This window comes from Limulus polyphemus, unplaced genomic scaffold, assembly GCF_000517525.1.
Source record: "Limulus polyphemus unplaced genomic scaffold, Limulus_polyphemus-2.1.2 Scaffold385, whole genome shotgun sequence".
NCBI classification, from domain to species: Eukaryota; Metazoa; Arthropoda; class Merostomata; order Xiphosura; family Limulidae; genus Limulus; species Limulus polyphemus.
Window position 1 is genome coordinate 1 of NW_013665995.1, and position 12488 is coordinate 12488.

Here is a 12488-nt window from a genome sequence, read left to right on the forward strand (position 1 = left end):
TACCCGTAGTGGGCAGAGCATAGATAGCCCATTGTGTAGCTTTGTGCTTAATTACAAACAAACAAACTCTTGGAGTTCTATGGACGTTCCAAAAAAGTCGCCATCATTATATAATGCACATCCATTCAGTGAATTTAACAATGTAAAATAAAATCAAGAGTTCACTGAGACGCCACATATTAACAAGTAACGAACAGGTAAAAACCAGTTTTCTTCTTTCATGTTGTGACAATGGTGCGACACCTGGAATTTCAGACGAACATATACATTTACCAATATTTTATGCAACTATCAACCTGAAATTAAATCCAAAAAATAATAGAAATAAAATAAATACAACAAACTCTTATAATTAATTACACATTCCTTTGTCACTTGCGCGCGCATCGCTTGCCTAATTAAAATAGAATTTTACTGCTTCCATTGCTCAAGCTCTAGTATATAAATCCAGGTTTTCAAAGCTAAGCCTTTTCAAACAACAAACATTCAGTCATTAACTAGAATTACTGATTAAAAAAAGAACAGCTTGTACCTCGCAACATCCATATACCAAACAAAGTCAAGTCCTTAATGAAAGGTAAATCTACGGGAGAAAATATTTCTAATAAATACCTGTATTGTACTAACTTTAAGAAATACGAAAACCAAGTACTGATTTAAATATTAGAGTACAGCACAATTGCCTTTGTATAAGAAAAAGCGTCTCATTCGAATCATGTCCTTTGTCTCATTATACCTGCTTTATCAGAACTTTCCTGAAGAGACGGCAATTAATTTTAAAAATATTTATTTTAATAAGCCACTAACTGACACAACCACTTACATTCTTACTTTCCGTATACTTTGTTTATTCTGTGTTTTATTATATAATTTTCTGCTTTCAATAAGATTTATATATTTTAATTCTTGATAAAAACCTGAATTGAAGTGATACCTCACGTACGTCAATCAGAACAATGTAAAATTTGCCGTTAATCATAATTAACGACGGCCTTTTTTAAACTTTGTATGACGTCACTAAGACACTTCAAGCTGATCTTAAGAGCTTTTCAATGATGCATAACAAGAATATTCGGCGTTTTTCGAACGGACACATCAGCCTTGGTATGTGTAAAATTGCATTCAAGAAACCTTTCGTTTTCACCATCTGCGTAAATAAAAGCATTGAATTGAATAGAAAATAACATTAAAATAGTTAAGTATATGTGTTAGTTGTTATTCTACAAATAACTACTCATTTCTAGAGAATGCGGAAAGCTTAAAGTGATCTGCATCCATATATTATTTGGCTTTGTTATTATTCCAGAAGATCATAGTTGATCTAATTCTGCTTATCCTTTAACACTAGCATCAGATATTTGGTACACCTTAGTTTTGTTTCAGCTCACTAACCTGGCTGAAACGAAACTAGAATAATGTGACAGTAAAACGTTTTTACAAAGGTTTTTTACGAAATATTAAAACGATTTCGAAGCCTCACTATGTCGTTATAGTTCAGGTCTCTACATCCGGTCATACTGTGTTTGACTACCGTACATCTTGACAATAGCCCTGCAGCGTAGTTTCCACTGTACAAGGCTGTCCTATTCAAAGTACACTGTGCTTTCTTGTTTTACTTTCAGTTTTCCATATAGTGTGCAAGGACGATGAATTTCTAGCGCTTGTTTCAATAGTCTAATACCACAAAATTCCATAGGCGGTTCGTGTAGAAACTTGATCGGTATGTTTTCATGTTAACTAGCATGGATACCCAGATGTTTGAGGTATGTGACGGTATTACTCGAAACTTTATGTTAGTGAATCCATACCCTGCTCGTCTCGCTTTCAGACGGAGATCCTTTTCCTGAGACATGTGAACGACTTCTGCCACTGACCTTTGTTTTCGTGGATTCTCACCTGTTACAAGACACTAAATTTTGCTTACCACGGCTGGGGTACATTTTGTTGCAGATCTCTTTCTAGAAGGTTCTGGTGCCCTAAGTTGATCTTTTTTTTTCCAATGCCATTAAGTAATATTAATATCCACGTCTTAGAAATTCTAAGTACCCAATCTTAACACGTCTTTATGATCTGAGTATAAATATTTTACGTCGAAAAGGCTGTTATATAACCTTCCCAAAAGCAGTCTACTTTCTGTGGCATCACACTATCTGCAAACGCTAAACAATGCCAAAATTTAGTTTTAATGCATACTGTTTACTCTGACGTTATATCAGTTGTGATTTTCACATAAACAGTTTATTTGCATATTTAAAGTCAGGTTAATATAATGTACTTAACCATTTGTACTTTACTATGAAACGACCCAAAAAGAATCAAGAGCTTACCAAAGATAATATATTCTTGGTGAAAAATGAAATGCTTTAACCTTTTAGTGATTGCTACAATTAATTTTATTAATTAAGGTGCTATATTATTAATGATGAGCACGGACACAATGATATATATTTAAATTTTAACAATAGATTCAGAATACGATTCTCTCCTTTTTTTCATTTCCATTCCATTTCCAAATCTTTTGGTTATCGAAACTTTTACATGCAACGTTCTGAAACTTTATGAGTTAAAGTCTGTGAATGGTTGCTCTAGAATCCAACGGCTCTTTTTTCACAACTGCAATGACATTTCTACCAAAGACAAAATTATTTTCTGCAAACCCAACATTTTAGGACTTTGTGATTTATTAACGTGAGTGCATAGTAACAGAATGAAAGATATTTTAAGTCCGTAAGTCTTCTTTTCTCTACACGTGAGCCCAACCACTAATCTCTGTGCAAATAACTACTCATTTCTAGAGAATAAGGAAAGTTCAAAGTTATCTGCATCCAAATATTATTTGTCATTGTTATTATTCCAGAAGATCAAATAGGCATAGTTGATCTAATTATGCTGATCCTTCAATATACAGTGCATATGAAATATATACTTAAAATAATAACAACTTAGTACCAGCCACAGCTGATGAGAAGTGGTAAACAGAAATTTCAGGGCCAACATATAAGGTATCTTTTTCTAAATGGTGCTTGTTCGTTAACATAAACTTTAATGATCTAACAACTTGGCTTATTTGAATTGTTTTGAATTTCATGCAAAGCTACACGAGGGTTACCTGCGCTGGCTGTCCCTAATTTAGCAGTGACTAGAAGGATGGCAGCTATTCAATACCAACCACTGCCAACTCTTGGGCTGCTCTTCTACCAACGAATAGTAGGATTAACCGTCACATTATAACGCCCCTACGGCTGTAAGGGCGAGCATGTTTGGTGTGATGGGGATTAGAGCCCGCGACCCATAGATTGCGAGCCGAGCGCCCTAACCACCGAGCCATACAAGGTCTAAGGTCTAACTGTTAAAAAGTGTATTCACTAAGGACCCAATCGGTTTTAAGAACGCCCTAACCACCGAGTCATACTAGGTCTAAGGTCTAACTGTTGAAAAGTGTATTCACTAAGGACCCAATCAGTTTTAAGAACGCCCTAACCACCTAGCCATACTAGGTCTAAGGTCTAACTGTTAAAAAGTGTATTCACTAAGGACCCAATCGGTTTTAAGAAACTTCTTTTACACTCATTTAAATTCTACTTGGGGAAGTAAAATCGTTCTGCTTTCTAGCATGTATTTGTTAAGAATCAAAAAGGCTGTGAGAGGCTTGTTTTGAGCTTCATTGACTTTTGTATCTAAAGAGAGATCAACATGGGAAGATAAGATCGTATGACTACAAAAGTATTCATTATATATCTCAGTAGGTTTCGAGAAGCTTATTTTGAACTCGGTTTAATTCTATAATTTTCAAATGATCAATTTGTTAGAGTAAACTCGTTTAACTACTAATAAGTACTTATTTAGAACTTAGCTGGTCTTGAGAAGCGCGTTTAGAACTCAATTTAATTCTCTTACGATAAGAGAAAATTTAAGAGAATACAATCATCTGACTACTGAAAATATTAATTAAGGACCCAGCCAGTTTTTGCTTAACATGAACTTCGTTGATTCGTTTCTGTACGGAGAAATTGGCTTAGAGAGCAAAATCATCTGACTACTGACAAATATACATTAAAATCCTACCCGGATGTGAGAGGCTTGCTTTTATCTTTACTGATTCTTATCTTTATTGAAAGATCGTCTTTGAAGAGCAAAATACCCTGACCATTAACAAGTATATTTTAAGCTTTCATTCTGTTGCTAGGGTTTTAGTTTGGGCTTCGTTGATTTCTGCCTTTACCGAGAGATTAGTTTGGGAGAGAAAAATTGTATAATTACTAAGAGATTTTTTTCTAAGAACAAAGTAAAATGTGAAATATTTACCTTGAATGTCACCATATCCTGTCTATAGCGAGAGATGACATAATAAGATTGTCTTGAATTTGGCAAGGAAACTTATGTGTATCCACCCGGGTGTGAAAAATTGATGAGATGCATTAATGTTGATCAATTCTATGACAAAATACCGAGGTAACAAGAAATTTTCACTGCTTCAAGACTTGAAAATATGAAAGCTAAAGACATATCTTTTCTTGATATAAAACAAAAACATCAATTCAACTCTAACAACTACAAAAAAGGCTAAACCTGAATGTATAAGAACTGCTATAACTATAAAAAGTTTGACAAAAAAATCTTCCAATCTAATTTAAACCTTTACACCTAGTTTTAAAAATACTGTCTATAAGATTCACATTTAATTCATAGAATATGAATTTATTGTTTTAAGAATGGACTGTCACTCTTGAGTCACCAATAGGAGTAATAAACATTTTGCCTTATCAAGTTCCATAAGTTAATACGTTCGAAATACTGGTTTAATTTTAGAAAACTTCTTTAAAGCAACTAACTCTAAAGAGTTTATAAGCGAACATCTCTTAATACTCTATTTTCTCTGTTACTTTAAGTCGTAATACTGGTTCTTTTCCGAAAGAAATGGAATTTGATTTTCTATAATCAACCCTATTGCATTGCAAACGACAAAACAAGCCCAAGACCCAGAGCAATGTGTCAGGCCCTTGACAACAGAATCATCTTTCAAAAAGTTCAAACATTCCAAAGAAATGTAAATTTGCCTAGTGTAAATGTCCCTTTTACCGAGAAAGATATTTTGTTTCATTATAATTGTTAGGATTCATTTTATATATTTCTTTGTTTATTATTTGGTTTTATTGCTATAAACAGACCTTTTCTTTGTTTTATTATTATTGTGGTTAGAATATTTTTTTCTTTGGTTTACTGCTTTAGCTAGTTTTGTTTTCGTTGATTCATTGTTATAACTACAATCTGTTTCACTTTTCAATGCTATACATAAAATACGTTTTCTTCGTTTTTTTCGTTGTAGTTAGAGTTTGTTTTTCTGCTTCATTGTTATAATTATATTATGTTATATCTTTTACTGTTATAGTTAGAATACTTTGTGTTTTATTGCTTTTGATAGAGTTTGTTGTTTTATTTATAAATATAGTTGTACTTTGTTTTTAAATTTTTAATGCTTTTTCTTTGTTTCCTTCTTAGTTATAACTCATTTTATTTATACCATTGTTATAATTAAGACTTAATTTCCTTGTTAAACTGTTATAGTTAAAATTTATATCTTGTTAAAATGTTCTAATTATAATTTGTTGTGTTTGTTCTGAATTTCCCTCAAAGCTACACGAGGGCCATCTGCGCTAGCCGTCGCTAATTCCTGAGCTATTCTTTTACGAATGAATAGTAGAAATTATTGTCACATTATAACGTCCTCACGGCTGAAAGGGCAAGCATGTTTAATAGTATGGGGATTCAAACCTTGGACCTGCGGATTACGAGTCGAACCACCTGGCCATGCCGGGCTGTGATAATTTGTTTCGTTGTCATTGTCAGGGTTTGTGTTCTTTATTTCATCACTAAAAATTTCTATTGTTGGTTACTAACCTTTGTGTGGTTATCATACTTTAATCTACGTCATAGTTAGATCTCCGAAAATCGTAAAAGATAGCATTTTTCTAGTACTTGTTTTATTATTTATCTAAAAAAAGATACTATCAAAATCGTGAGTGACTGATCATGGTATTTTTTGTAGAAACAGTCACGCTGAAGATTCTTGGCGTATAATAACCTGTTCCAGTCACTGAATAGATCTCTGTTTTCATATCTACTCCTTGTTTCTGGCTTAGATATAAAGGTTACGTATTGCACATAAAAAGTTTACTTTAGTTTAATGTTTATCAAAGACGGCTAGATGTACTGCTTTTGGTAACGTCAAGGGTTAATATTCTTGGTACTTTGATTTGCGTAAAGAAAATTCTTAAGTGTAGTAAGTACAAAAATAATGGTCGGATTTTACTATGTATTTAACGTCTAAATATGGCTAAATATATAGTAATAACAAAAATAACTTATTTTCAAACTCTTTACTGTTTATGAAAACTGAAAAATATTACCCAACATTTATTGTGTACTATAATTCTTTTTGAAGAGAAAAATTTCGCCACAGAAATAGATTACTTTTGCCTATCGTTTATTGTAAAACAAAGCACTTTTTACATAATAAAAAGAAAAACCTTGTAGAAGTCATCAGGAGTCATCTAGGAAAGAAAGACCTGACAGATAAATCATCTTAAACACTCTGTGTTCAGGAGTAAACATAAGCACTCTGTGATCTCGGGAAGAAAGTTAAACATTCTATGGTGAGAAGCAAACTTAAACACTCTGTGTTCAGGAGTAAACATAAGCACTCTGTGATCTCGGGAAGAAAGTTAAACATTCTATGGTGAGAAGCAAACTTAAACACTCTGTGTTCAGGAGTAAACATAAGCACTCTGTGATCTCGGGAAGAAAGTTAAACATTCTATGGTGAGAAGCAAACTTAAACACTCTGTGACCTCAGGAGTAAACAGTTGGTGTTTTATGCGTTTCTTGTAAGTAATTGAATTTTTCTTTACACTCAGTTTCATCTAACCTCAATCACTATAATTTATATAATTAACGAAATCACTTTTACAATTCAATAATTTTTGCCATTCAAACTTCATACACTTTCACATAATTTTTATGTTTTTAATTTTATATATATATATATATACAAGAGTTATTTAAACTTCTCAAACTTCATAAACTTTTACACTTGAAAGGTTATAAACTTTCACTCACTTTTTAATGATAAAAAAATTACTTATTCTTTTGTATTTTAATTATCAAAAAGGTCTCATATCTTTTTTTATACTAACTAGAAATGCTTTGATCATCAGGGAAAAAATCACATCACATGATTTCTCCACACAAGCTTGTCAGTTGGAGCAAAAGTTGCTTCTTGTAACTTTTGATAAGTTACATGAGCAAACAAAGTATACAACCTCCATTAAAGCCAATTTTGTTTATCAAATCAGACAAGAAGGTTAAAGTATCTGAAAAAAAGTAACTTTTGATTTTTCATGAATTCTGCAAGAAGAAATGAAGTCATGAAACAAAAATCCACTGACTGATGTGCCTGCATGTTTGAAGACATATGGTTTGGCAAAATATTTGATAATGGTGATAGTTTTTATCCAGGGGATGTAATCATCATTACTAATGTTAAGAGATTGATTCATCATGGCTGCTGGTTTAGATAGAGGTCCTCTCCTGGAAACAGGCCTAACAGAAATCTTTTTAACTGGTAGATGGAACTGAATAGGATAGGAGACAGCAGTAGACCGTCAGGTAGAAGTCAGGGCTTGGCCACAGAAAAGTTGTAGGTTGAAAACTCTTGGAAAGTCAGATGATTTGATGTTAGTCTTTAAGAGTGGTACATGCACTTACATCTATTGAGGCTAGTTAATGCCATTGGATGTGCCAATTATACAATATTTTAAATGGCTTCCCATGAGACTGATATGGTCCAAGCTGTACTGCTTTTAGTACAAAAGTTAGCTTTTAGTTAGCTACTATCTTAGATACATAGAATCTCCAACCAATGTCTGGTTACATGCAGCAGAGCTCCAGGTCCAGTAATATTATTTATATCTGTTAGGGTGTAGTGATGACTAACTGCTTTCCCTCTAGTCTTTCACTGCAAAATTGGGGACGGCTAGCGCAGATAGCCCTCGTGTAGCTTTGCGCTAAACTCAAAACAAACTGTTAAGAAAATCTAATCAACAGTTTTACTAGCACTGGTCAGTTTCCACGACCTAAGGGGGAAGGAGCTATACTGTAATGATAGCATTCCAACACTAATTTGTCCCTGCCAAATGTCAGATATAATTTGAATAAAATAAATTAACGCTATATCTGTCTTACTTCTAAATTTCAATTTACGTTAATGTAATCCACGCCAAATGTATGATCAAACTACATTTCTAGGATACAGATTGAATATCGAGAAAATTGATATATACAGGGCTCAGTATAGTTCAATTTCATAAATCAACTCAATTCATAACACCTACCGTAAGATATTAGGTATACCATGTTTCCTTTGTTCTGAAACAAGGCCTTTATCACGATCTCACTTTTCTAGAGAAAACGAAAAATCTATGAATATATAATTATGCTTAATTTAATACATTCATATACCTTCACCAATGAAAATAGAACGCTATATATTTTCTCCTTGGTGTGATGTAAACGACAACCTCCACCTACTTCAGCAAGATGAAAGTATTTAAAAAACATTGTTGTCACAATTAACTTTATATAAACACAAACCACACGTTTCTCTCTTAATTATCATTGTATTTACCAAACACATACGTCTCAATATTCTGACCTAAGTTCTTTAATGTCTGAATATTTTACTCTGTATATATTCATATTCCTGCATGTAATACAGCATACATCAATAAATGCATATGTGAGATAAAATACGTGTAAATCGCATTATGCATATACAAAACAACATAAATAAATGTATATATATATATATTATATATGGCAGACTAACAATAATGGACTTATGGTAACCAATCACAAACAATGAACACTGACTACTAACACCTGTAGCCATGCCTCTGGCACTGTACCACCACTATAAGCTACAAAGCCAAACTTTGTGCTACATGAAAACAATTAAACCATCAGTAAAATTCAGAAGAAATTAGCTCATCGACCATGACTCACACAACTTCGATCAGAATTCCTTTGATTAATTACAGTATATGTTCAAACAGACATGCCTCTTGTTCTGGTATCGCCATGTGTGTTGAAAATACTACACTCGGCATCATGAGAAAAATCACTCTGGCAAAATCCAGTGGAGCTTATTTGTTTCAGAATTTAAGGCCAAGCTACACAAGGGTTTTCTGTACATAACCATCTCTAATTTTGAACTGATAGAGTAGAAGGAAGGCAATTAGTAAACAGCATCCACCGACAACTCTTGTGTTACTCTTGTCTGATAAAATAGTGGAATTTTAACACCACTCTTATACAACAAGAGTAGAGCTCAATGCACCTACAACCCTCATATGTAGAGTACATTTTTGTGGCAACAAGTAATAAGTCATGAATCGTCGGATTTACAGTTTGAAGATACTAAATACTAACCCACGCCCAGCGTACTAGCGAACAAAGGACTCTTCCATATTTATCAAATTATATTTTGTGCTGTTTAGTAACACAGCTTCCTTGCTCTTTACTTGAAAGACTGGTACTTAAAGATGCACCGTAAGAAGAGTCACAGAGTTTCTTGGATAAATATCTACCAGTTTTCATCTTCAAATTCCCTCTGGGTACTGGGAAAGCGAGGAATGCAAATCAAGATTTGTAGAAGGTGTTTACCTCAGTCAATTTGGTAAGAAGTAACAAGCATATCCTTAACAGTTTGTATAACACATTTAGGCATAAAAATAAGGCTGAAGATAATAAAGTAAAATGAACATATTCACCACACCTAGGACTCAGCATAACTCTGCCAATAACTGTTCTTTGATTTTGTGGATTATTTTGGGTGTTGTAAATTGAACCATTAGGAAAGGTTTGATTCACTTGGTGAAATTACCAATAATGGCCAACGCATATCATTTACTGTAACTAATCTCATGAAAAGAACCAGTTATGTCAAACTCTATTCTCTACTAAAAAGAACTTATAGATGTAGACAGAGTTTCTCCTATGCTTTTTCTCTGATAAACACACACATAGTACAGTGTCTACACTCTCAATATTTTGACTAAGATGCACATAAAAGAAACTGATTTTGCTTCTCTGAAGTAATGTGAGAAACACCCTGGTATTCGTCAGTCCTTCATGAGAATTCCGACTGCTCCTACAAGCACCATAGGTTTTGTACATTCGTATCATGTTCGCTGACTTCAGAAGGTTCGTGTTTCACATCTTGCGTGATAAATAGCGTCTAAGCTAGATCTGGATGCTTCACTTGCTCCTCATAAAGCTCTTGTTGTCTCATTTGTGAAATCAACAATACCTCTATGGTTCTTCATGACTGTTGCTACAAAAGCTTTTACAAATGTACGGTGTCCATGATCTAACCATGCAGTCAATATACATTTCCTCATTACTTAGTACATCTGAATTACCATGCTGCTGTATCAGATGATGATGTGCAATAAAGATGTATTCCTGCAATGTTGTAATACAATATATAATCATATCCATAAGGATTTTGAAGCTCATAAGTCATTTCATTGATGCATAAGCCAAAATAAGCCACATATAATTCCGTAATATTTGACAAATACCATAATTGCAAGTAGTTCTTTCTTTCTTGTGGGTACAAGCATTCAACAGCTATCAACACATGGCTATAATACACGATAACGTGTCCCACACATTCCTTAACCTAATTCCACTAACAATAACATTTTTGCTGAGGAAAAGCTAACACAAAAGACTCTCATAAAGCACATTTCAATGTTAATATGCTTAGTCATGAACTTCAGCCAACCTGAAATGCATATTAACTTCAGTCATAGCCATCTGGAATAAAAATTAGCCAAAAAATACTGAAAGTATGATAAATAACCGATAAAGCAGGGGCCACTCCTTAATCCCTTTTGTATAACTTGTAAATATTCAATCTTTATCACACTTTACTTGCACTAATTCCAAGCCTACCTTCTTTTTCTGCTGTGATAGTATTCTCATTTCTCAGTAACTGATTGAAATGTGTGGTTAAACACCAGAATATCATCAACATAATTGAGTACATGTCTTTCCTATTCCATTGTAAAATCTATCAGCCATTTGAAAGTGACAGATGCATTACAAATGCTGAATGCCATGACATAAAAGCCATAAAAGAAATTTTGAGTACTGAAAGCTCTCTTAAGGTTTACAACACTCCTGGGGTACTATGGAAGCCTGTTAAATGTTTTATGTTTATCAAACATAAATTACTTGTGGTTAAGCAGTTGTTATTCTAGCCTTTCCAGTCCTATAAACAGAGTGAACAAATCCAATAGTACGACATCAGTGGTACACTAAGGAATTCTGTCCAATGTATTTTTTTATCGTACGTACATAACTTGTCGTCATGTTATTTTTATTCTACATGTTATATCTACAAAATCACTGAAAAATTCCTAAGCAGTCTGCTAAATTATATTCACTTTTCCAAGTATGTACAATATTCAGCTTGTTATATCAGGGGGTTTAATAGTCACAAGTTTGCTTTGGACTGTGGTGCAACGAAATCAACATTAACTATAAAGCCGTATTACCATGCTGAAAACAGTTAGAAGCTGAATAGCCTTATGGTTACAATTGCACACAGCATTCAAATCAATAGCTTCCAAGCAAGAGCATCTTTGTTTCTGAAAAAAAACGTTGTTTATTCTGTGTACATTTGGAGACACCGTGACACACATCCTTGGTATGTACTCATAGAGCTATTTGTTTCCAGGTTCTGACAGATATGTGTGGTTTTACACAAGATCTGCAGCTCACATGTTCCACAGGCTGGTAATTCCTGAGGCAGACTCATCCCTAACATAGCAATATCTGTGCTAGGTCAGAGACAATCATTTTCTTTCTGTCAGAGACAACAACAATAGCACGATAAATTCATTGGTCACTATATGCTTCCACCTTAATATTGTTAATGATGTGACCATTTTTATTTACGCAGTCTGCCTCTGGCAACCATTTTATGTAACATGGGTTCATTCAGCAGTCTCTCAATGAAACTGTATGTGAGGATCCTTTCATGATCTGCTGATGTCCTACTAGGGTACGTCTTCCCATGTAAGTGTTTCAAATAGGAAAGAAGTTTTTCTAAACCATTATACATTCTTAGACATCACTCTCACTTTCATTGATGATTTTAAACAAGACCCTTCCATTTCAGTAAAATGTACACTCAAATGATACACAGGAAGTATATGGAAAATCAAGGAAGAAGGTTTAGCCTCGACTCTGCAAAAACAAATTCTCGGTCAAGTTAATTTGTGACTTTTCGATGTCCTCAAATGAAACTTAAGCTGACAACAAAGTATCAAGTCTAAAAAAAGGGTTCTTATAGTATTTTGCAGATTGTAAATGAGTTCATCTTGAGAAAATAAAAAGGGTTGATCAAGTGTTCCATCTTA